The sequence below is a fragment of the Archocentrus centrarchus genome, chromosome 7 (genome assembly GCF_007364275.1).
Source record: "Archocentrus centrarchus isolate MPI-CPG fArcCen1 chromosome 7, fArcCen1, whole genome shotgun sequence".
Classification (NCBI taxonomy): Eukaryota; Metazoa; Chordata; class Actinopteri; order Cichliformes; family Cichlidae; genus Archocentrus; species Archocentrus centrarchus.
Genome location: NC_044352.1, coordinates 33,323,646 through 33,350,878, shown reverse-complemented (window position 1 = coordinate 33,350,878; position 27,233 = coordinate 33,323,646). Strand labels below are relative to the sequence as shown.

The 27,233-nt window shown below is 42.5% G+C and overlaps 1 long non-coding RNA gene across 1 annotated transcript; it reads right to left on the bottom strand.

Moving 5' to 3' along the window:
• Window positions 1-786: 786 nt before the first annotated feature.
• On the bottom strand, window positions 787-12,764 carry LOC115782577 (uncharacterized). The gene is made up of 3 exons (XR_004020164.1): window positions 12,689-12,764; window positions 1,360-1,416; window positions 787-1,049 (listed from the first exon to the last, which is right to left on the bottom strand). It is a non-coding gene; the product is annotated as an uncharacterized LOC115782577 (long non-coding RNA).
• Window positions 12,765-27,233: the final 14,469 nt, after the last annotated feature.

The following is a 27,233-nucleotide window of genomic DNA, read 5'->3' as shown; positions in this document are numbered from 1 at the left end:
ATTGGAAAGACTTCTTTGAACAGTCTAGTAGGAATGGGATCTAATAAACATGTTGCTGGTTTGGAGGAAGTAACTATTGAAGTTAACTCTGAAAGACCAACTGGAGCGAAAGAGTCTAAACAAATACCAGCAGTGCTGAAAGCAGCCGAACATGAAGATTAATATTCGAGATGGTTATGAATAATTTTTTCTCTAATGTCTAAAATTTTATTTGTAAAGAAATCCATGAAGTCACTACTAGTTAAAAGTGAAAGGAATACTCAGCTCTACAGAGCTCTGACTCTTTGTCAGCCTGGCTACAGTGCTGATAAGAAACCTGGGTATGTTCTTTTTTTTTTTAATTAATGATGAGTAGTAAGATGTCCTATGTAACCACCTAAGTTACTTATAGAGAAATCTCACCTCAGGATTTTCCTTCCAAGACTTAAGGTAAGGAAACTTAATTGATTTGGGCCAGAAGGTTCGGCTACAGGAAGGAGGTCTGAAAAGAATGAGACTCGAACGCAGGTTATGGTTTTCAAAAGTTGCCGGCTTGTGTATTTTAAAGAAAATATATTGTAACAAATAAAATAAATTTTAAATAAAAGTTTCTCTTCGGTACCAGTAATCTTATTTTACAATCACAGTCACTTTCAAAATTTTCCCGGGTGCACCCTTCTAAATTCACAACTTAGGCTTTAGTTCAAAACAAAACCATTCCAATAACAAATTTCACACTGCATCGATCTCACCAGCTGTATGCAACAGAACCTTATTTTGGAGGGGTGTTTCCACTCTGTCCACACCAGGTCCGCTTCCTGCCTGTGGGAGTGTACTGAGTCCGTAGAAGTCCTTAAAGCGTCTAAAAGTCCAGGGGAACGTCAGTGTATGTGTGTGTGTGTGAAAGAGGACAGCAGGTGCAGAATGGTGTGGCAGAGATCCTTGTCGCAGCTGGCCTACCGCACTGTGCAGGGCAGCACGGGAAGAAGTTGTCTGGCTCGTCTGTGGGATTGGCTCGCCATCACATCACAAATAAAACAAACCAAGGAAAAGAAAAAAAAAAACCTGACCTGTCAACGACAGCGTCATGAAGTACAATGAGTTTTCATTAACCACAATTCACAATTTGTTAGCAAAAGTAACATTAACCATGTATACAATTTAAAATGAATTAGTGCAAAATGCAATAACCGTAGCATGGGTTTTAACTGTTTCTTCAGGCTCAAAAGATTAAATATTTACAATCTCAATCACATTCTTAATAAAAAAAGAAGAACTTACTATTGTAAACCTTTTTCTTCGATAAATTTTAAAATACTTTACTCACACTGAACTCAAAAATTGCAAATAAGCCAGGAACAAGTAAAATAATTTGCTCACCGATCTCACGAGAGGACAGCGCAACACAAAATGGCGCCGCCTCCGACCTCTGACTCTCTACAACCAGAAATACAGAGGGAACTGATCGAGTTAACATTCGGGAGCTCAATGCATCACTCCAGCAGTTTCTTTGCACAAATTCATGCTTAGCATTGGTAACGTTGCTAACTACTTACTATATATCGCTTTTTGTGCTCTTTTTCCAATGAATTTCCGTCTCCCTTTTCCTTAACATAAATAAAACATAACTGTTAAACCAAAAGCATTTTTAGTGTTTATGAGGGTCAAGGGCATTTTTTATTAAAGTCCTATTTAAATGTGGGTTACACCCTCCCCACTTTGATGGTATGCACATCCCTGTGCATTCGAATGGTTACGCTGTTGCACAGAGTTTGCAATAGCTTCATTTAGGCTATTAAACACTGCATTAACAACATGCAGTAAGGGGTTACCTAATGTTGAATACTGCAACCTTTCTGGTCTCTGATGTGACCTTTGAGATCGACGAGGGACGTCTTGAGTTTCTTGAGAGCTAAGTGATAAACCAGATGAAGTAGGTTGCTCAACAATAACTGTTTCCTGTTCGCTGGGACACTCTGACAATGTCACATTTCCATTTGGCAGAACTTGTTCACTAGTCTGCTGGTCTTCCTCCCTAGGATCCTCAACTTGAATATCATTTTCCACAGATCCAGGTTCAGGTAAGCTTGCACCATCAGGTGAGTTTTCACATTCCTTGATCTTCTCCATTTGTTTGTCTCTGTCTGTTAGATTGTCACATCCGGTAGGATTGTCACATCCGGTAGGATTGTCTTGTCCGGTGTTAGGGAATTGTTCAGTTAAGTTGACATGTTCGGTGGGCACAACAAGAGTTGGCGACATTTCAGGTGGTTTGGCAGAAGGAAAAGTATCCAGGTAGGATATCCAGGTAGGTATCGGTGAGTACTCTGACTCTGATTCATAGTCACTCTCATCCTCCTCGACAACAGTTTGCCTTGTCTTGCGCTTAGTCTGCGGCTTCTGGGAACTCCTTTCTGTTAGATCTGCGGTGGGTACAAAATTGCAAGGGAGAAGCAAGTCTTGGTGTAGTGTTCGGACTGGTCTCTCTTTCCCTTCCGGTTTAACTGTATAAACCGGTAGTTCACCTGCTTTCTTCAGGACCACATGAACATCATTCTCCCATCTGTTTGCCAGCTTATGCTTTCCTCTCAGTCTGACATTACGAACGAGGACTCTGTCACCCACTTCGAGAGTTGAGTCAACCACTTGTTTGTCGAAGCGTGTTTTATTATGCTCAGCGTTCTTTTGTGCGTTTGAGGTTGCAATCTTAAAACTTTCCTCCAATCTATGCTTCAGATCACTGACATACTGTGAGTGTGACATCTTCTGAGCATTAACAGGCAAGCCAAATACTAGGTCAATGGGGAGCCTTGGCTGCCTTCCAAACATGAGTTCATACGGTGAATAGCCTGTCACGTCATTCTTGGTACAGTTATATGCATGTACTAGAGGTTTTACATACTCTTTCCAATGCAACTTTTCATTGTCACTTAGAGTACCAAGCATTTGGAGAAGTGTCCTATTGAACCTTTCAACAGGATTGGCTCTGGCGTGATACATGTTGTACGTATCTTTTTCATGCCAGTGATCCCGCATAGTTCACTTATTGTCTTTGATTCAAAATCTGGGCCTTGATCACTTAAGAGTTTGTCTGGGACACCATAATGAACAATAAAGTTCTCCCAGAGAGCTTTTGCAACAGTACGGGCACACTGGTTTGGTGTAGGGACAGCCACTGCAAACTTAGTGAAGTGATCAGTAATAACTAGTACATCTTTTGTGTTAGACTGGTCTGGTTCAATAGATAGATAATCCATACAGACTAACTCAAGGGGCCTACTTGCCTGAATGTTCACAAGAGGGGCTGCCCTTTCAGGTCTACACTTCCGGCGGACACAACGCTCACATGTACTGATCATTTTCTCAACTGATACCTGCATCTTTGGCCAATAAAACCTGGTCCGGACTAAATCAGAATCAGAATCAGAATCAGAAGGTTTTTATTGCCATATGGGTGAACAGGTTCACAGCATTAGGAAATTGCTGCGGTACTTCGTGCTTACAGAAAAAAACAAATAAGTATAAAAACTATAAGACAATATACAAGTATACAAATTGCAAATATACAGAGATATTAGAGCTATAACTATAGCACAATATTACAAAATTACAAAATATACAGTGCAGAGACTAATTAAAAGATAGAAGAATGTAGACTATATTCCACTAATATGTACATCAGTGCAGTCAGACAGGTGCATAGACATAGGGTCATCAGCGTTTGTGGAGGGTGGTGGTAACAGTCTTAGGGTAATTGTTCATGAGTCCAACAGCAGAGGGGAAGAAACTGTTCTTATGGCGGGAGGTTCTGGTCCGTATGGACCGTAGCCTCCTGCCTGAGGGGAGAGGGTCAAAAAGTCTGTGCCCAGGGTGAGAGTGGGCGGCTGTGATCCGACCTGCACGCCCCAGTGTCCTGGAGGTGTACAGGTCCTGGAGAGATGGGAGGTTACAGCCAATCACCTTCTCAGCAGAGTGCACAACGCGCTGTAGTCTCTGTTTGTCCCTAGTGGTGGCTCCAGCGTACCACACAGTGATGGAGGAGGTGAGGATGGACTCAATGATGGCAGTATAGAACTGCACCATGGTCCTTGCTGGCAAGTTGAATTTCTTCAACTGCCGCAGGAAGTACATCCTCTGCTGGGCCTTTTTGATGACAGAGGTGATGGTGGGCTCCCACTTGAGGTCCTGGGTGATGGTAGTTCCCAGGAAGCGAGAAGAGTCCACTGTGGTGATGGGGGTGTCAGTCAGGATGATGGAGGGTAGAGGGGCTGTGTGCTTCCTAAAGTCCACTATAATCTCCACTGTCTTCTGGGCGTTCAGTACCAGGTTATTGTGGCTGCACCAGGACGCCAGACGTTTGACCTCCATCCTGTAGGCCGACTCGTCCCCGTCTGAGATGAGTCCGATGAGAGTCATGTCGTCTGCAAACTTAATAAGCTTGACAGACTGGTGGTCAGAGGTGCAGCAGTTGGTATACAGGGAGAAGAGCAGAGGAGAGAGGACACAGCCCTGAGGAGTGCCAGTGCTGATGGTCCGGGAGTCCGAGACATTCTTCCCCAGCCTCACGTGCTGCTTCCTGTTCGTCAGGAAGTCAGTGATCCACCTGCAGATGGGATCAGGCACGTTCATCTGGGACAGCTTTTCTTGGAGGAGATCAGGGATGATGGTGTTGAAGGCAGAGCTGAAGTCCACAAACAGGATCCTGGCGTAGGTTCCCTGGGAGTCCAGATGCTGTAGGATGAAGTGCAGAGTCAGGTTGATGGCGTCGTCCACAGACCTGTTGGCTCTGTAGGCAAACTGCAGGGGGTCCAGAAGGGGGGCTGTGAGGGACTTGAGGTGGGACAGCACCAGACGCTCAAATGACTTCATGACCACAGAAGTCAGTGCCCCAGGTCTGTAGTCATTTAGTCCAGTGATCCTTGGCTTCTTGGGGACAGGAACAATGGTAGCGGTTTTAAAGCAGACAGGCACGTGGCAAGCCTCCAGTGAGGAGTTGAAGATGTTCGTGAACAATGGGGCAAGCTCGTTAGCACAGTGTCTCAGTGTGGCAGGTGAGACACCATCTGGACCTGGAGCTTTGCGAGCTTTGACACTCCTGAACTGCTTTAGCACCTGGTCCTCCTGAATACAAAAGACTGTGGGGGTGGGGGAGGAGGGGGACTCTGGGGTGGGAGTCCTTGATGATGTGGGCTTCTCTGAGGTGTGGGGAGTGGGGGAGGTTGGGGGGTGAATATTTGTGTTGGCTGTATTGTAGTTGGGACTGGTAGAGGTGTGAAGGCTGCTGAACTGACCATCAAAACGACAATAGAACTCGTTCAGTCTATTTGCAGTTTGTAGGTCGTCTGTGGAGTGGGGGGTTTTAGGCTTGTAGTTGGTAATCTGCCTAAAACCTTTCCATACAGAGGCCGCGTCGTTCTCTGAGATCTGCTGCTTTATATTCTCAGAGTGATGTGATCTAGCAGTGGCCACTTCCTTGCTAAACCTGTACTTGGCCTCTTTGTAGCAGTCTTTGTCCCCACTTTTAAAAGCCTCCCTCTTCTCTATCCACAGCTGCTTCAGTTTGGGAGTAAACCAGGGTTTGTCACTGTTATAACACACCCTGGTGCGTGATGGCACAATGCTGTCCTCGCAGAAGTGGATATACGAGGTTACAGTGTCCGTGTAGTCATCCAGACTGTCACAGGCAGCCCTCATTGAGTCCCAGTCTGTAGTTTCGAAGCATGTGCGGAGCTCCTCCACAGCCTCACGGGTCCACTGCTTTGTTGTCCTCACCACAGGTTTTGAGAGCTTCAGCCTCTGTCTGTACGCGGGGATCAGGTGGATCATGTCGTGGTCAGAGAGGCCGAGTGCAGCGCGGGGCACTGCGTGATAAGCCCCGCTTATCGTGCTGTAGCAGTGGTCTAGTGTCTTCTCCTCTCTGGTCGGACATGTGATATATTGTTTATATTTGGGAAGTTCCTGTCTCAGGCTGGCTTTATTAAAGTCCCCAAGTACGATGATAAGAGAGTCCGGGTATGTCCGCTCCATGCACAGAATCTGCTCTGTGAGCGCGCACTGGGCCTCGTGCACGTCCGCGTCCGGCGGGATGTAAACAGCAGCCAGTATGAATGAAGCGAACTCCCGCGGAGAGTAAAACGGTTTACAGTGAATGAAAAGATATTCCAGTGAGGGAGAGCAGTGCTTAGCAATCACTGTCACATCCGTACACCAGCCACTGTTTATGTAGAAGCAGACTCCTCCACCTGTAGCCTTGCCGGAAAGCGCAGCTTGCCGGTCTGCGCGGAGGAGATGAAATCCCTCCAACTGGAGCGCGCAGTCCGGTATCTCCTCACACAGCCATGACTCCGTGAAGCATAACACACAGGATTTGGAAAAGTCTCTATTCATGCTCCTCATCAGTATCAGTTCGTCCATTTTGTTCCTAAGTGAACGCACGTTGGAGAGGAAAATCCCAGGTAAGGCTGTGCGTAGTCCATGTCTCCTTAGCCTCACAAGCACGCCAGCGCGCTTCCCTCTCTTTCGGCGTCTCACTTTCTGGGCCAGAGTGTGTAATAAATCCGCCGCAGATGCGACAAAAACAGGAAATAAATCCGAAGGTGTTGTGGACCTAATGTTGAAAAGCTCTTCTCTGGTGTAAGAATACCCAGAAGAGTGTCCAGACACAGAAATAACGCACAAAAACAAACAAAACAGAGCGCACCGAAGTACCAGGGCATCCATTCGCGGCGCCATCTTGGATCTAATCGATAGTCGATAGTACGATAGTACGGTCAACTCCCAGGTGCCCCATGTTGTTATGGAGGTGTTGGAAAACCATGGGTCTCAGCTCCTCAGGTAACACAAGTTGAAAGGAGATATCTGGACCATTTTGTCGTCTGCGATAGAGAACTCCGTTTTGAAGTTCAAAACGATCGAGATCACGCAGTAGCAGAGGTAGCTCGGGTAGTTCTGTTCTAAGACTGGAAGGTGGAGTCTGACCAGTTTCTAACTGAGTGATTACAGCATCAAGAGCAGGGTCTAACCTCTGCTTCCATCTGAGTTCCTCCTCTGTAATAGGTGGAACAAGAGGAAGACCACCTGAGTATTCCTCCTCAAAAGTGTCAGGGACAGCAGTAGCATGTAGCGCTAAAGACTCAACTAGAGCGAAACTTGGACAGGTGTGTGACTCTGAACCATGGCTTACAGTTGTAACTGTGTGCCTGTCACAGATAGCCTGTATGATTTCTCTAGGGACTGTTTCAGTCTCATCACTACTAAGGTGAGTAAGAGCAAATTGTCGGATTCTTTCAGTTTCTTTCTGTGAAATGGGGTCATCACCTGGACTGCCATGAGACCGACGAGATAATGCATCCGCATCTACGTTTTGCTTACCAGCCCTGTATTGGAGTTGGAATGAAAAAGTGGACAGAGCTGACAGCCAACGGTAACTCGTCGCGTCTAGCTTTGCAGATGTTAAGATGTACGTCAGCGGATTACTGTCAGTCACTACCGTAAAAGTTGTACCGTACAGGTAGTCTGAGAACTTTTCAGTAACGGCCCACTTAAGAGCCAAGAATTCCAACTTGTGGGCTGGATATTTCATTTCGCTTTTTGAAAGTCCTCTGCTAGCGAATGCTATGGCCCTCAACTGTCCATCCTGAAGCTGGTACAAAGCTGCACCAAGGCCAATGGTACTATCATCAGTATGGAGGATATACGGGAGTTTGGGGTCTGCAAAGCCCAACACTGGGGCTGAGGTAAGTTTGCAAATGATCTGTTCAAATGCTTCTTGGCACTTTGGAGTCCATCTCTGGCCAAACGGTTCTTTCGGGTTGTGGTATACAGAGCTTTGTTGCTTGGGGGACTTTGCCTTCCCCTTTCTTAATGGTGGATAACCAGCGGTTAGTTCATTCAACGGCCTTACAATGTTGGAGTAGCCCTGGATAAATCGCCGGTAATACCCAGCAAAACCCAAAAACGACCTTAGCTCCTTAAGGGTGGTAGGAATGGGCCAGGTTGTTAGGGCTTTGATTTTCTCTGTATCTGTTTCAACACCACGCTCTGATACTATATGGCCGAGATACTTAACAGAGTTCTGGAAAAATTTACATTTCTCTGGTGCCAATTTCAACCCAAACTCTTTTAACCTCAACAAGACTCTTTTCAGGCGCTGCTCATGCTCTTCGAGGGATGACGAGAAAATAATGAGATCGTCAATAAAAACGAGGACTTCCTTGAGGTTCTGCGGACCCATACACCTCTCCATGAGTCTTTGAAATGTGGAGGGTGCATTGGTAATCCCTTGGGGCATCCTATTAAACTCCCAGAACCCCAAGGGACACACAAAGGCTGTTTTCTGTTTGTCTGACTCTGACATTTCGATCTGGTAGTATCCCGACTTGAGATCCAGGACCGAGAACCATTTTGATCCTGCCAGAGCCGAGAATACTTCCTCCAGATTGGGGAGTGCGTATGCATCTTTTATGGTCTGGAGGTTTAGCCTCTTGTAATGGATGCATAAACGAACTGACCCATCCTTCTTTCTGACAACTACGATTGGAGATGCAAACGGGGATTCAGATTCCCGTATCACCCCTGCATCGAGTAGTTCTTGGAGGTGTTTTCTTACAGCCTCCACATCGTGGGGATGTATTGGTCGGGGTCTGGATTTGAATGGGGTCTCATCACTGAGCTTTATGTGATGCTGTACTTTGTCTGTGTGCCCAAAATCCAGCTCATGCTGTGAAAACACTTCAGGCATTGAATTGAGCAATTTTGTGACACGTTCTTTCCACTCAGCAGACAAATTACTTCCAAACTCAAAAAGAATATTTCCAGATTGAGTAGGACCTTTTGGCTGATCTGCAGGGTTTGACACCTCTGTTTGCTCTTTATGAAGGATTCGGGTTACGGCATTAATGTCGGCTAGCACACGGCCTGAAGGGACAACAATGTCGTGATCTGTCTCGTTTTTTACAACAACTGGCAGTTTACAAGGCTGCTTTGCTGGTAGGTTTACAAGACCAGTCAACACAAGCAGACCACTGGGTAAGGAAGAGTCTGATGACTGTTCAATAACCGCACACTTCTCTGTGGTGGCACTGGGAATGTACGCTGAGGCTTCCAAAACTGCTGTCTGTCCTGCTCCCACTATAGTTGGATGTTTAGCTTTATATCTTGCACACCCAAGACTGCAATTACTGAATGTTTTCTGGCGCATCTCAAGAATTCTGAGGAGTGCTCGATAACCATAAGGGACCGGCTGAAAGCTTGCTCTGGATTCATGAAAGTCAGTATAAAGCGTGTCTAAAGTGTTTGTGCCTATCAGCACCTGCTCTTGTGCTTCAGCTCGCAAAGGAGGAATGACTAATGCCAGTGTGTTGACACTGATGTCTGAACCCACATATTCCTTTGGGAAAGTGATGGAGAGTTCTATATAGCCTAAGTAAGGGACAGCTTGGCCATTAGCGCCCTCTATATCTAGGAGATCACCCAGTGGTTTTATAGGTAAGTCGGAGAGGTGCTGTTCATAAAACCTCTGAGGTACTGTTGTCACTTGTGATCCTGTATCTAAAAGACAGCTCACCTCTTTATCAGCAATAATGACAATAGCAGAGGTTCTGGATCCCACCAACCCCTTTGGAAGGTTAACAGACTGTGGTTTTGACTCAGCTTTCTTTAGAGAGACCTCTTGTGGTTTGGGACGAGAATTGTTTCCTGAAGCCCCCACTTGTCCCGCACTGGAGGCTGGGATCAGTTTAAATGGGATGCATCACTGGCTCTGTTTAAAAGTTCCCAACTGGCTTGTTTTTCTTTCAACAGTTTTCTCTTTGTCGCAACTAAGGACGGGTTTGGTTCATTTTCGCACGAAGAGGCAATGTGGCCATCCTCGCCACAGTGAAAGCAATACCAAGGACGGGGTTTTGCATTGGTTTTGGCAAGGCTCTGTGTGGCTGAAGCCTTCTTCCCCATGGGACGGGCTTCGACTTTGGAATTAGTTGTCTGACACTTTGGTTTCTTATTTTCCATTTTCCAACTGTTCAGCTGCGCACTCAAATCAGCTATTTGTTTCTGTAACACATCAAAGTCTGATTTATTGGTGCTCGCTGTTTGTGTGTTTGACATGACCCGCTGCTTTGGATTACTTGAAGCAGGTTTGTTCTGACCAAGGTGTTGTCTCATACGGCTGACTTTTGCCGCTTGCTTATCTTCTTCGGTTCGTAAAAGCAAAAGTAGTTCTGAAAAAGAAGGTGGACTCTATTTTTTTTGTCCTAACTGGAGGTCGTTGATAAGACTGTCCTCCCAGCAGCCTCGAAGGAACTGCCTTAACAACTGCTTGTCAAACTCTGATGCCCTGACACCCCCACGCCGCATGGCTTTTGTCAGACCACCATGTAATCTGTGCAGATAGGCAGATGGTCCTTCCCCTTCATTCTGAAGTGTGTTCATAAATCGTGCAAAGAGCTCATCGCCATCTTCTACAGCTCCATAAGCAGAATCTAGCACTTTCAGGTACTCAGAGGGTTTGGCATGTGGGCCTAAATGCTTGGGAATGTCTGCAGCAGGCGGTAAAAGGCTGTCAAGTATTCTCTGTGTGCAGTTTAGGTCAGGAACCGCTGGGTCACTCATGAGAACTTCAACACTGGTGCACCATGAATCATAATCGGCTTCATTTTGTGGGCGGGGAATGCGTCCGGAGAAGTCTCTAAACCTACTTGGCATGGGCGAATGTGGAGGCACTTTATTACTGCGCACTACGTGTTCAACCACAACTCGCTGAACACTTGGTGGATTAAGATCAAGTGTTGGGTGGAGCTGTGTTGGCAAGTTAAGATCGGTCAGGTTTTGGTTTGAGGCTGGGGTCAGATCATCACATTGTGAAGAATCAGCAGGGGAACAGTCACCCTGTGTATGTGAGCCTGTTTCACTGCTACTAGCCGGGGCAGAAACTGGCAGCTGAGAGGATTGAGAGGACACAGTTAGATTGGCTAACCCCTCTTTGAGCACATCTTCCAGCGAGTGTCCACTCAGACTGGCCATCTCAGATAGATGTTTCATATATGTCCTAGTGACATTCCGCACATTTGCTTCGTACACCTCAGATAAACTCTTAATTTCAAATGTGATTTCAGGCTGAGCAGAACAGTGGACAGTAAGTGGCAAAAGGGGATTTAAGGTATTCATGGCACTGACATGACTGAACTCAGCTATCATCTGCTGATGAAACTCAGAATGCGGATCATCGATACGGATGTGGCGGTTAACTGACCCGTGTTTTAAAAGGTAAGTTGCTACTTCTTCATCAAGTTCACTGTTGGTAAGTCCACTTATGATTACTGAGTTAGGGATTTTAACTGACTCTACAATTTCCATTTTACCAGATTTTGGCTTGACTGTTTATTTCTGAAATGTTTAACAAAATGAGTCTCATGCAGTTCACAATTAATTAATATTTTTATAATATTGTAATATTTTTATAATATTTTTATTTTCATTTTAGAGAGTTTGATTTTCTGTTACATGGCACTGAACAGGAGTGGCCCTCCAATCTCATTGTACATCCTGTATAATGACAATAAAGGCATTCTATTCTATTCTATTCTATTCTATTCTATTCTATTCTATTCTATTCTATTCTACAATATCTCCTCCTGGCTGGCTCGCCAATTGTATCCACCTAAGTTACTTACAGAGAAATCTCACCTCAGGATTTTCCTTCCATAACTTAAGGTAAGGAAGCTTAATTGATTTGGGCCAGAAGGTTCGGCTACAGGAAGGAGGTCTGAAAAGAATGAGACTCGAACGCAGGTTATGGTTTTGAAAAGTTGCCGGCTTGTGTATTTTAAAGAAAATATATTGTAACAAATAAAAAAAATTTTAAATAAAAGTTTCTCTTCGGTACCAGTAATCTTATTTTACAATCACAGTCACTTTCAAAATTTTCCCGGGTGCACCCTTCTAAATTCACAACTTAGGCTTTAGTTCAAAACAAAACCATTCCAATAACAAATTTCACACTGCATCGATCTCACCAGCTGTATGCAACAGAACCTTATTTTGGAGGGGTGTTTCCAATCTGTCCACACCAGGTCCGCTTCCTGCCTGTGGGAGTGTGCTGAGTCCGTAGAAGTCCTTAAAGCGTCTAAAAGTCCAGGGGAACGTCAGTGTATGTGTGTGTGTGTGTGTGTGTGAAAGAGGACAGCAGGTGCAGAATGGTGTGGGAGAGATCCTTGTCGCAGCTGGCCTACCGCACTGTGCAGGGCAGCTGTCAACGACAGCATCATGAAGTACAATGAGTTTTCATTAACCACAATTCACAATTTGTTAGCAAAAGTAACATTAACCATGTATACAATTTAAAATGAATTAGTGCAAAATGCAATAACCGTAGCATGGGTTTTAACTGTTTCTTCAGGCTCAAAAGATTAAATATTTACAATCTCAATCACATTCTTAATAAAAAAACAGAACTTACTATTGTAAACCTTTTTCTTCGATAAATTTTAAAATACTTTACTCACACTGAACTCAAAAATTGCAAATAAGCCAGGAACAAGTAAAATAATTTGCTCACCGATCTCACGAGAGGACAGCGCAACACCTCTGACTCTCTACAACCAGAAATACAGAGGGAACCGATCGAGTTAACATTCGTGAGCTCAATGCATCACTCCAGCAGTTTATATGCACAAAATCATGCTTAGCATTGGTAACGTTGCTAACTACTTACTATATATCGCTTTTTGTGCTCTTTTTCCAATGAATCTCCGTCTCCCTTTTCCTTAACAGCTCGCTCAGCATCGGAGTTACAGCCGGAAAGACAGAGGAAAGCAAATGCAATGCGCCACTAGGCAGCAGCCCATTGGCTAAAGCGATGCATGTGTTTTTTTTTTCTTTCAGCTACTGATTATAACAATAATCGACCATAAATAAAACATAACTGTTAAACCAAAAGCATTTTTAGTGTTTATGAGGGTCAAGGGCATTTTTTATTAAAGTCCTATTTAAATGTGGGTTACACCTAGCTTTACGGAGGGCTTTCAATCCCGAGGTCAAGACTGAAACACAGAGGAGATCGGGCTTTCGCAGTTGTTGCCCCGAAATTATGGAATACATTGCCTCTTCACATCAAGACCTCCCGAACAGTTGACATTTTTAAAACTCGGTTGAAAACTCACTTTTGTTCCATGGCTTTTACTGAGTCCTGATATGTTACTTTAACTATTTTATGTTTTTGTTTTAATTGATGCTTCTGTTATGTTTTATGTACTGTGTGGCTTTTGTACAGCACTTTGGTCAACTGTTGTTGTTTTTAAAAAAGTGCTTTAGAAATATATTTGACTTGACTTGATAATTGTGCAATTATTATATCAAAATCTCCATTTGAGGTATTGTAAAACCAGATTAAATAAATCTATACTGATCATGCTATATCTAAGTATCAATAGATCAGTTGGGGTATATCAATAAATTATTGTATACAGACAGTGTGTGGTGTGTGTTTGTGTTTAAACAGTTACAGGAAGTGCTTGGGTTGAGGTGGGGTGCATTATTGATTGTTATTCACAAATAACAAAATTTTGACAGTGTTGGGGCTCAGGTGATTCCTTCTTTTTGATATAACTTCCCCAGCCTTAGAAAATACTCTCTTACAGTGGACTGAAGAAGCAGGGGCATCCTGAAACTGACGTTCTAATGTGTACAGGTGAGGATACAGGTGCTTCTGATTATGCTGCTATTACAGTGGGTCAGACTCACCTCAGATGACCCAGAATACTGCCTCTATTTCCCACGTCTTTTTCAGCAATTTGAATCACATAATCAGTCACGCTATTTAAAAAAAAACATCACAATATTGTGTAACATCACTACAGACTCATGCTCTGCCTTGGGTTTGGGATTTTGTATTTTTTCATGTTTTGGAACCTTGGCAAAAGTCTTAGCATTAAACCATCAATCTTTATCACATGGTCACAGGCTGGGCATATAGTGTCGTCACGAGAGTGCTCCAGTGGAAAATCTTCCGCGGAGTGGTTCACGGGAGCCAGTGGGTCTTGCTGAGAAGGCCCTGCAGGCTCCCCTTCTGTGGCAGCAGCATCGGACAACTTTGCTGAGCATCACACAGGACCCACAGGTCTCTACTGGTCGTGCACCAGCTCTATGCATTTTATCCTTATGCTTAATTTCCACTAGTTCTCCGGGATATTTGTGAATGTCAAAGTGTATACACCTGATTTCTACCTATTTCGCCTGGGTCAAACGGTGGACTAGGATGGTGGACTAGGATCTGTGTGCAGCCCGAGTCCACCATAGCCCGGTGTGTATACCCTTGGCCCCTTATTGGTACGCCGTGTTGCTTGGCCTGAGCCTTCAGCGACTCGAGCTGCTTTTGCATTGCACCGGCTCCACCACCATCTGGGCCAACGCATGCACCGGCTGTGGGTCCGGCATTGCCACATTGAGGATAGCTGGGCACCAGTGTAGCAAAACTGTGCTGTCAGTCACCCTGACGCACTTCCAGAGATACAGATACATGGTATTTTATTTGGATTGTATACAAATTCACTTTGTTATCTGCCTGCAGCAGATGTAGCTCAGCCAGGGCTGGCCCCCTAAACCTGCTGCACTGAAACTGCTGGCTAAGGATAAACAGAGATTTTGTAAAATTATATTTCACATTTTCATTTCTATGCAGATGATACCAAGCTTTATCTATCCATGAAGCCAGATGACACACACCAATTAGTTAAACTGCAAGAATGTTTTAAAGACATGAAGACCTGGATGACATGTAATTTGCTGCTTCAAAATTCAGTAAATCTGAGGTTATTGTACTTGGCCCTAAAAAGCTTTGAAACATGGTGTCTAACCAGATAAGCTGGATGGCATTAATTTCAGTTACTACCTACCTCCAGTAACACTGTGAAGACTCTTGGAGTCATTTTTGTCCTTCAGTGCACATATTAAACACATGTTTCACACAGAGATGATGAGGGAATGGGAAACAGATGGGAACACACACACAACTGAAATTATTCACAATAAACAAGGCAAAGGAAGCAAAATCAAACACAATGAACATGAAATGAGTGGCTGACAGAACAAGACAGGAAATAACTAAAACAGGAGAACACCTACACTGGAGGAGACTTAACAGCTGGACACAGGAAACACAGGCAAAGCAAGATTAGTTGAAAGTATTATCATAAACTCAATGACAACAGGAACAAAAGCACTAAAATAAGAAACTAAGAACAAAACCTATTTCCCACAAAAGGAATAAAAAAAAGCCAAACTCAAAACACATAATCAAATTATAAAAATAAAACCCTGGGTCCATCACCTAGGGACCCTGACAATCAGAATATGTATTTTTTTTTTAAATTGTTCTACAAAGTCTTGGCGGTCAGGGGACAAAAATTAATCATTCTAACTAGCATGTATAAAAAGTAGGGGTGGGACTTTAACGCGTTAATTTCAATTAATTAATTACAGTGATAATAACGAATTAAACATTTTAACGCATTTTAATCGCACTTTGCACCGTGGAACGTTTCTCAGTGCACGAGTTCCAGGCATACAGATTATATCGACGGACGATGTCAAAAATTCAGGAGCCGCATCCTTCGAAGGACCCGGCCCACGTATTGCAGCCCACGAAGACCGCAAAGGCCGGAAGTGAGCAGCTAGCCTTCATATCAGCGTCGCCAGTCTTCACCTCTGTGGCCTCTTGCCCACCAACAGGGTTCCGGAGCCCGTGCCGTAATTTGAACCGTTAGGCGGGTTTTCCACTGCCGAAACACTCAGTACTCGGCCGAAAAAACGGGTTCAATTCCAGCCCCGCAAGCTAGCTGGTCTCGAACCACGAATGCGTGACGAAAGCGGCAGAAGGGCGTGACTCTGCTGTCTCAACATCAAGTTTTCTACCATATTACATGTGTATTACATGAGGAAAGGGAAGCGATTTTCACGGCTGTGAATTAGGTTGGGCTCTAAGGCTGAACTTGCTGCTTTGTATCAGTTCATATCACAGATAAAAGGACACAAAGTGCGTACTTGTCGTCTTGCTCTAATCGCTGTCTGTGTTTACCTCTCTGCACACAGATGCTGCAGTAGTTTGGTTTGGACCGTAAAATGTATTGGCAACACAAAAAAGGGGAGTGTGTTCTCCCACGTTTGTGCGCTTTGGCTTCTGTGTCCAGACGAGGACCCGCCCACACTCATACGTAAAGGAGCAGTTCACAAAAACGCGGTGGGAACGCGGGCCCGTTCTTAAGCGTTCCACTGGTTCATTGGGAACAGCACGGGCACTGGCACTTGAACCGGTTCCTCAGCGGTGGGATAGGTAGCATATGTAGCTCATGTCGCCTAGCAACCGTGAGCGTGAAGCACAGCTGTGGAAAAACAGCTGGTTGAATGGAGAACAAACTTTTGCTCCTTTTTGTGGTTTCATTTTAAGTCTTTAATTCAAAATAAGCTGTTAAAACAAGCATAACACATTTCAACATCAAGGAATACAGCTGAGCGAATGATTAATTTCCAACTATATTAAGTGAGACATTAATGTTGAATAAGACTATCTAGTTATGATGCTTAACTTTAATTTCAGGAGTTTGCTTATCACAGGAGCACTTCCACCCTTCATTGGTCTGTGTAGAAGACTGGTGGGAAAATAAACAAAATTTTGAAGTTTAAGCTTATGTATATTCATTCATTCGTCAACCAAATTTAAATTAATATTTATGTTAAATATTTAAATGTGATTAAAATGCAAATAATTTCAATTAATTAATTACAAAGCTCCTAATTAATTAGATTATTTTTTTTAATCGAGTCCCACCCCTAATAAAAAGCTATTTGCCCGCCCCCCCCCAAAAAAAAAACAAAAGTACTTTTGCCTTGTTTCCAAAACATAGGATTAGGGTTCCAGGTTACGGTTTGGGTTGTCATCGATGACAACTTTGACTTCAGAGGGCACACAGATAAAATCACGCACTTCTATTGGTGTATTTACTGTTTGGTATGTTTCGGTCAATGACAGCTTGGATCTGTAATTATTTTTGATTCACTTTGGATCAGATCTGACTCCTAGACTCCAAGGTATTGCAATTTCCTGTTGCAGTTGTGTCCTGTGAATAACAGATTAGGCTTATTAACATTTAACTTCAAAGCACCAACAGTCTGTGGTTTCCATTCACAGCTCACCAAGCCAACATCCTAATGGCAAATTCATTGACTTTTTATAGTATAGTTCATTGACGCGGCCCATGAACATAAAACTGATGTGGGAGCAGATGGATGGCATTTTGTACAGTATATCAGACATAAAGCTCTGGATCACAGAGACGAGTGGTGGTTAGCAGTTTTGTAAAGCTATAGAAGAACAGAAAGAAGAGAAATTTAAGATTTTTTTTTCTTACTTCTGAATTATTTTTCTGTTTGATTACAGAGATTGTGGATCCATGTTTAACACTTCTAATACTTTAATACAATGTCATAGATCTATACTATGAACATTATTCCAAATGATTTTTAGTTCTAACCTTATTCATTGAAGGTGTAAAACTAGAGACAATCGAATGAATTGCTGCAGTTTGATATTTCTAGAATTCAGCTATAAAAATAAAAAAAAACAAAAACTGTTGAAGCTGCTTTGAATATTAATTTATCCTTTGTTTAACCAGGTAAACAGTCTCATTGAGATGGAAATCTCAGCAACAACAACCAAAAAGCCCAACAAAATGTTTAGGGGTCAATGGTCTGAAATGTGTTCTTTTTCTCATTCTCTCTTTGTGGGAATTCCTTCAAATTTGGCACAAATTCACAAGGTGTGGTGACTCAACATAACTTAACAGTTTTTGTGCCTCAGCCTGACAGGCAGTTGCAAACAAAGCAAAACACAAAGGTCCAAATAGGATGTTAACTATGGTACCTCTGACTTATGTCATCACCATTTCTCTAACCCCCTTATAAGGAGTTTGTGGATCTTTGAAACAGGATAGGCTTTTTGTGGCTAGTGTTGCTAAAGCTGAGGCATTAAGGGCCACCCCTAAAGGACACCTTGTGCATAACAGTGAGGCACAGGCTTTAGACAGGAAGAGTAAACTGTCTAAATATCTTGCTAATTATTAAATACATTTAATAGGATAAAATCATGATAACATTTTGTATAAACGTTCTACAAAAACAGGATGGATGTAGCCATTGTATCACCAGCCACTGGTTATCCAAGTCCCACTATAAAACCTCAAGCTGAGCACTTCTTCATCACTATCTCATTTTGAACCTGAACATGAAGAGTGAGGGGCAGATCTGATACTACACGCTCATAGACTAGTGACTTATCGATCACACCATAAAATATATCATGTTTTTTTGATATTAATAGTGACCAGAATTTACAAAATGAACATAATGTTTTATTCAATAAACTCTTAAACTAATGACTGAGCCTGTACGCTAATACAACTGGACATCTTTTGCAAACATCTCTTCTTCCCCTGGTGGACGTTACATAGAATGTGGGTTTAAGGCACTTCTGCATTGTCCTCACTCTTTAGACCAGGATTTTATTTTTATAGAGTCTATGGTAATGACTCAAGTAGGAAAAAATCACATCACTCACACTGGTTAAATTCATCTTTGGTGAAACTACTTGAAGGTCTTCAAGACATACACTGCTCAAAAAATAAAGGGAACATTCAAATAACACATCCTAGATCTGAATGAATGAAAGATTCTCATTGAATACTTTGTTCTGTACAAAGATGAATGTGCTGACAACAAAATCACACAAAAATCATCAATGGAAATCAAATTTATTAACCAATGGAGGCCTGGATTTGGAGTCACACACAAAATTAAAGTGGAAAAACACACTACAGGCTGATGCAACTTTGATGTAATGTCCTTAAAACAAGTCAAAATGAGGCTCAGTATTGTGTGGGGCCTCCACATGCCTGTATGACCTCCCTAGAATGCCTGGGCATGCGCCTGATGAGATGGTCTCCTGAGGGATCTCCTCCCAGACCTGGACCAAAGCATCCGCCAACTCCTGGACAGTCTGTGGTGCAACGTGACGTTGGTGGATGGAGCGGGACATGATGTCCCAGATGTGCTCAATCGGATTCAGGTCTGGGGAACGGGCGGGCCAGTCCATAGCTTCAGTGCCTTTATCTTGCAGGAACTGCTGACACACTCCAGCCACATGAGGTCTAGCATTGTCCTGCATTAGGAGGAACCCAGGGCCAACCGCACTAGCATATGGTCTCACAAGGGGTCTGAGGATCTCATCTCGGTACCTAATGGCAGTCATGTTACCCTCCAAAGAAATGCCACGCCACTCCATTACTGACCCACTGCCAAACCGGTCATGCTGAAGGATGTTGCAGGCAGCAGATCTCTCTCCAGGGCGTCTCCAGACTCTGTCACCTCTGTCACATGTGCTCAGTGTGAACCTGCTTTGTGAAGAGCACAGGGTGCCAGTGGTGAATTTACCAATGCTGGTGTTCTCTGGCAAATGCCATCTGTGGACGTCGGGCCCTCATACCATCATCATGGAGTCGGTTTCTAACCATTTGTGCAGACACATGCACATTTGTGGCCTGCTGGAGGTCATTTTGCAGGGCTCTGGCAGTGCTCCTCCTGTTCCTCCTTGCAAAAAGGTGGAGGTAGAGGTCCTGCTGCTGGGTTGTTGCCCTACTACGGCCTCCTCCATGTCTTCTGGTGTACTGACCTGTCTCCTGGTAGCGCCTCCAGCCTCTGGACACTACGCTGACAGACACAGCAAACCTTCTTGCCACAGCTCGCACTGATGTGCCATCCTGGATGAGCTGCACTACCCGAGCCACTTGTGTGGGTTGTAGAGTCCGTCTCATGCTACCATGAGTGTGAAAGCACCACCAATATTCAAAAGTGACCAAAACATCAGCCAGATAGCATAGGTACTGAGAAGTGGTCTGTGGTCCCCACCTGCAGAACCACTCCTTTATTGAGTGTGTCTTGCTTACTGCCATTAATTTCCACCTGTTGTCTAGTCCATTTGCACAACATCATGTAAAATTGATTGTCAATCAGTGTTGCTTCCTAAGTGGACAGTTTGATTTCACAGAAGTTTGATTTACTTGGAATTATATTGTGTTGTTTAAATGTTCCCTTTATTTTTTTGAGCAGTGTATAAATCTGGGCAGAAAAAAGCCAAGAAATGTAAAGTGGTTATTCTAATTAACATTTTACAAAGTATTCCAAATATGGTCGAGCAACGGCAGTGGTGGTAAAGTGTCAGTCATAAAAATTACCCAACATTCATTCAGAACTTGTATGAGCGGGACTAATGGCTGAACTATTAATTAACAATGTCAGATATTTGTCAAGTTGTGACCAATAATTTAATAAAACTATCATAAAATAGCTATCTATTACTTATCTGCCTGTTATTTTTGTATTTTCCATTTACACCAATTCAATTCACCAATTTTTCTTTAAAAGTGTGGTAGTCATAATCAATTGTACTCATAAAGTGTTTCTTCACTCTAAAAAGAGCGGTACGGTGAAAATCCATTTCTGTCACCACAGGTGCAACATCAGGATTCAAACTGTATTTGGCTGAATGCAAGGTTAGTTAAAATATTTATTTTACTCTTAGATTTTAAAATTTTACTGTTTTGAAAAAACATTTAATTTATTTTTATCCTTTTATTAGGGGTGGTACTCGATTAAAAAAAATAATCTAATTAATTAGGAGCTCTGTAATTAATTAATCGAAATTAACCGCATTTTAATCACATTTAAATATTTAACATGAGAAATATTAATTTAAGTTTGGTTGATGAATGAATGAATATACATAAGCTTAAACTTCAAAATTTTGTTTATTTTCCCACCAGTCTACTACACAGACCAATGAAGGGCGGAAGTGCTCCTGTGATAAGCAAACTCCTGAAATTAAAGTTAAGCATCATAACTGGATAGTTTTATTCAACATTAATCATTCGCTCAGCTGTATTCCTTGATGTTGAAATGTGTCATGCTTGTTTTAACAGCTTATTTTGAATAAAAGAATTCAAATTAAACCATAAAAAGGAGAAAAAGTTCGTTCTCAGTTTAACCAGCTGCTTTCCCACACTGTGCAGAGGTGAGGGCAGGTGACGCTGATATGAAGGCTAGACGCTCACTTCTGGCCTTTGCGGTCTACATGGGCTCCGAAGGTCTACGTGGGCCGGGTCCTTCGAAGGATGCGGCCCCTGAATTTTTGACATCGTGTGTCGATATAATCTGTATGCCTGGAACTCGTGCACCGAGAAACATTCCACAGTGCAAAGTGCGATTAAAATGCATAAAAATTTTTAATTTAATAATTGTGTGTAAAAGAATATGCATACCTGAATCCATTTAAAAGACAGAGAGTGTAGCGATGCGCCGGAGTCAGTGAAAAAAGTGGTAATAGAAAATCACGCAAGCCTCTTCACAATGAGCGTTTGAGACGATCTTCCCACTACCCCTGTTTTATAATTCACGACCCTTTTGTGTGAGTGAATGATCCATTGTTTTGAAACCGTTGAGAGGTGAAAATATTATAAGGACTGTTTTGATATTTGTTTTATTGTATGCTTATTATAGAAAATGTATGTTGTCCTGTGAACAGAGGGAATTGCTTAAGAATTACATAATCATATTATGAAGTATAAGGTAGAATCAGAGCTGCATAGGTCAGTGACAGTTAGGGTGCGGCATGATGGAAAGCAGGGACAGATAGGAAAGAAGGCCTTGGAGGGAAAAGAACTCCTTATAAGGTAAGGCAACTTAGGGGTACAAGAGCTGAGGGGGAGACGGACACAGACAGACCACATGGCAGACTGAGAGAGAGAGAGAGACGCTTAGAGAGTGGTAAGGAAAGCTTAATGTGGTCTCCAAGCATGCTTGTAAAATTATAATGAATCTGCATTATTATTATTACTATTTTTGTATTCTGAGTGTGTTTTATCCCGTTAACGTTCCGCGGCCCGATCGCGGGCCGTCGCACAGCATTCTTAAATATACAGTCAAATTTCTCCGTCCCTATGTTGTCAAAACACACATACGAAACATTAAAAGAAAGCTACGGTTCTCCTCTTTCTAACCATGTATACCATTGCCATGTACAAAAATCACAGCATATACAGCGCAGAGTATTGTAAGCTGATAGCCTAAACTAGTGATGTGACTTTCTTACCTTCGACCGCTCGTCTGGACTCCAAATCTTCATAATTCTCCACAAATTTGGCATCATTCTGTCCATAACAGTCCAGTGAATATAATCCAATACATCCATGAGGTCAAAAACACGAGTCGTATCCACAAGGGCACCAAAAACAGAGCCTAAACTTTTCTTGAAAAAAACGTAAACACTATTTGTTGCCTCCTGTTAGCTGTGTAGCTGCCGATAGAGCCTCCATTTTGTTCCAAATCGGAAGCTCCGGGTCTTAGGCTTTGATTGACACTTAACTTGACCAACTGGGACACTGTGACGGCTGTCTGTAGCAAGGAATAGCCAATGAGAGTGTCACAGACTAGCACAAGCTCCTGCCCACATTCTCATGACAACAGATCCAACCTATCAGCTCACAGAATAAAAATAACGCTACAGACGCTTAGCCAATGAAATTCTGAACACGTGGATGTATAGTTTGAGGGGTCTATGTTCTTTCTGTAAAACAGAGCATCCTTCGAATGACAGATTAGTGGTTACAGGATTTCTGTGCGCTCATGTATAAAAGTTGTTTTATGTGTGCTATTGCTGTTTTGATGGGTTTTTTTGTTCAAAACATTGCCAAAACACAAAGAAAAGATTATAAAAGGCTATAGTGCCATGAAAAAACTCCAGTCAAGTGTGTACCATGCCTTTGTAAACCGTGATGACTGACACAGAGAAAAGAACATGTAAAATAATAATGTGCCATGAGTATGTAAATAGTTTTATTTAATATTTGTATTTAAAATATAGTATGTATATAGTATATATAGTAATATTTGTGTGTTTATTAAAATGTTTGTTGACTATAGCACTGGTTTGGACTACTTTTTATAATGCACACGTTTAGTGTACACTTTATTGCTTTTTATGATAAAATATGAATTTCTAAAACAGGGAGAGTGGCTTTGGCTCCATATTCTAATTCCTCTAAGTGTAAGCTTTCATTAGAGCCCTCATTGATGTCTGTAGGATGAAGCATTCAGAAGTTATTGCATATTTCAGGGTTGTCCAAGTGTATCCAAAAATGTCACTCTTAAAAATGCACAACCCATACCTTATGGAATATGCTGTAAAATGCTCAATTTTCACATAGTCCCAAGGGTTTAGGAACAGCTTTAACTTAAAAATTTGAGTAAATTTTTAGGCGTTTTTGACACAAAACCCCCGGAATGTTAAATTTAATAATGAAACTGAAAGTCTGATCCTTACCGGCCTTTTATCAACACGAACCTGGGGGGTGCGGGATGAAGGATTCCTGCATCTAACACCGTCCCAGTTCTTTTTTCACGATCCCATTGTTTACCATGGAAAAATGGACCCTCCAACATGTGAGTTGTTATTTCCTGATAAGCCGTCGATGGGAAAATCAGATAAAAAAAAATAATCACAAAGCGATTTAAGAAACTAGTGCTGAAATGTGAAAACACTAAACACTACAACATCTGATGTCCCTGGGCTGTGTCGTTGTAAAAGTGACACGTTGATGAGTTGGTTGATGGGAAATGTAGTGCATATCTGTATATTTTTATTTATTTATTTATTTTTTTTGCACTGAATCAACTTTTAGTAAAACCGTTGGTGTAATTATTTGCGTGTGGAAATAAAACCTTGGATCCGGCACGATTTCAACAGGTAATGGGTCTGTTTTTACAACGGTCAGCTGGAGTCTGATAGCCTACCTCGACTTTTTTAGTAAAACAGCTGGTGTAATTCCTTTTGATTGAAGTCTTCTTGTAATGAGAGAGCTACGGAGGAGAGACTGTGGGATCAAATCTTTGTAAACCATGAACTGATGATATGGTGCTGTGTGGGAAACAGGAATTCGACAGGATTTCAACAGGTGGTGGGTCTGTTTTTACGACAGTCAGCTGAAGTCTGCATCGTCTTTTAGTAAAACAGATGGTGTAATTGCATGTGGAGAATTACCCTTTGATGCTCGGATATTGACCTGTTTAAGAAAGAGTTTATTTAAGCATCTTCACAAACAGTGTGGATGGGGATTGCCCTTTTCCTTTTGATGAAGTCTTAAGAGATAGGGGGAGAGACTGTGGGAATCATTTGTTAGGACACTCCTCCACTCACACACGCACCTGATAATCATGTATCAATCGATCACGCGCGATCGCACGAGGTCTCTCATGTACGCGCATTGACCTTTTGACCCCACCCTCACACACCTGTCATCATCAATCATGATTGATGGTTTTATGGTGCCACATATATATACTACTGACTGGTCTCCAAAGTGATGCAAGCCTCAAGGGTGCTAATAAGTTCTGTGCTAACCTGGTTTTACAAAAATGTAACCTCACCAATAAATTTTGGAAGCTTGGCATGAAAAGACCTCTCATATTACTAACTAATAGTTGAAGGAGTGTCTGTAGCTTCACATGGGCACTCCAGTTATGATAGGGCACATTTGTTGATGGTGCACCTCCTAGCACTGAATATTAATTAGTTAGTGGCCTGTACCACCATTGGCTTGAAAGCTTGAGGGACATCTCCTTTGAAGGGGTATATTTTTTGTTTTACATCAATGAGAGATTTTAATTTAGTTTGAACTTTAAAATGCACAAGGTTATTGGCTGCTCCACTGTGGCAGCAAAAGACACTATGTACTGGATCCATTAATCTATGTGGTGTTTTATTTGCATTTTGCAACTTTACCGATTGAATTGCTCATTGACCTCTGAGAGCATCTGCTTCCTCTGGCTCCAGCTCCTCGGTGTGGACATGGACTGTGAGCTAAATGTTGTTTATGGGCAGTGGCCCCCCACCTATATTTTAGTCCACTGTTTGGGATAAGTGGCTGATCTATTCAGTCAACCACAATTAGTGTTAGAGCCAAATTAAAAGTCAGTCTTTTCATTAGATTGAAAACCTTCCCTGTGGTGAAGTATTATCCAAAATCAGACATTTAACTTTCTTCTCTTGTTACACTAATTAAAAATACAATCTCACATTGTACACTGTTATCCTTCCTTCTCTTTTTTCTTTTTTGCCTTCTGGCGCACTCTTTTCACATTTTTTTCAATCCTGCCACTAGCTTGGATCAGAGAGTTCTCTCTCCCAGATTAAAAAGTGTCTGCAGGATCTGTGCACTGTATCCATTGCTTCTCCCCTGCCACCAGGTAATGCAGAAAAAGCATTCATCTCCTAGGCCATTTCACATGCCAACTAAAGTAATGGTCTCCGGGGAACTTTAACTGCATCACACAGAAAGGAGGAGAGAGAGGAAAAACAGGATTAAAAAAAAAACAAACAAAAATAAAACAAGGAAATATTTTGGTGTTTTGTCTTGGTGGTTGCAGTTTGTCTCCGACGGGACTGCCCCGTCACAGACAGAGTTTGAAGGAGCTTATTGTTTTTTTGTCCTACAACACAACCTTATCGGCTCACCAAGCCAGATCAGATGAGTGTACAGACTCTAAAGTGCAAGTTGACACTCTGGGACTCACAAGCACGCAGATCAGCGCACACACATGCAGTACTGCAGGTATGACTGTAGAAAGAAGTACTTATATACACACATTTAAGCATAAATTAAAAGCACACAAATCAGGCAAAGACTTCACTCTGTGAGTGATACTGCATTCAGAAATTAATAATGTAATCTAATTCAATAAATGCTAACCCAATCACAAAAGACAAATACTTCACAGGAAAGAAGCAGTAAAACATTTCAGAAACTACAAGACAACACCCTGCATAATAGGAGATTATATAATATATTTATCAGTTTATGCTCAAATGTGTCATTCTTTAACAAGTAAAATTTAAGAATCATCCATCCATCCATCCATCCATCCATTTTCTTCCGCTTATCCGGGGCCGGGTCGCGGGGGCAGAAGCCTAAGCAGAGAAGCCCAAGCTTCCCTCTCCCCAGCCACCTCCTCCAGCCCATCCGCCCATCAGCCCATTCAAAGACAAAACTGAATGAAGAATTTGTGAATACATTATGGTGTGCATTTGTTTGTTGTGCCTTAAAAAAAATGTAACATAGAAAAAGCCTCAAAAAGGCTACCAACTAGCTGTAGTTTAAAAGCTGTAGTTCCATATTTTAATTTTGGGACTCTACTAGAGTAGCCTTGCATAATTGCACTTCAACATAATCCACTCATTCCCTTTATCTTATATTTGGCCTTCATCTGATGTCTGAAACTAACAGTTTTATTTCCTTACCTTTAAGGCCACCCTCCCTTTAAGTCAGCTTTCTTTTGATTGGCTGCCCTTTATAAACATAAGGTGTGAATAGCAGGTGAATGGGCTTCTGTGCTCACAGCCAGAGCTGTGTGTCCTGTGTGATCATGTTAGGGCTGTGGAAGACAGCCAGAGATTAATAATAATTAATGATTAAATACAGAGTGTAGTATAAACAAATAAGGTGAATGAAAAGAAACAGTGCATTATGGGAACCCTCCAGCAGACTAGGCCTATAGCAGCATAACTAAGGGGTGGTTCAGGGTCACCTGATCCAGCCCTAACAATAAGCTTGATCCTAAAGGAAAGTTTTAAGGCTAATCTTAAAAATAGAGAGGGTGTCTGTCTCCCTAATCCAAGCTGGGAGCTGGTTCCACAGAAGAGGGGCCTGAAAGCTGAAGGCTCTGCCTCCCATTCTACTTTTAAGTGTCCTAGGAACCACAAGTAAGCCAGTAGTCTGAGAGCGAAGTGCTCTGTTGGGGTGATATGGTACTATAAGGTCTTTAGCCGCATTTCCATACGGGACAACTCGGCACGGGTCAACTCGGTCAACACAACTCGGCACGGTCATGTTGTGTTTCCATTGCAATTGAGAACCACCACAGTGTGGGTGGAGTCAATAGAGCAGTGTGAGCAGTAGTCTCATGACGTGACTTGTGTGCGGCTCAAAACACAACACAATAGATGAGATAGAGGCAAGCTAACAGCTAATGCCAGTTTAATATAATCATCATGCATAAGTCCCCCATACAATGTATTAATGAATGAAGGTTATCATTGTTAAGTATAACCCTATACCCCGAACATAATCGGCTCAGTGTACTTCAAAAGAGCCGCCGTTCGC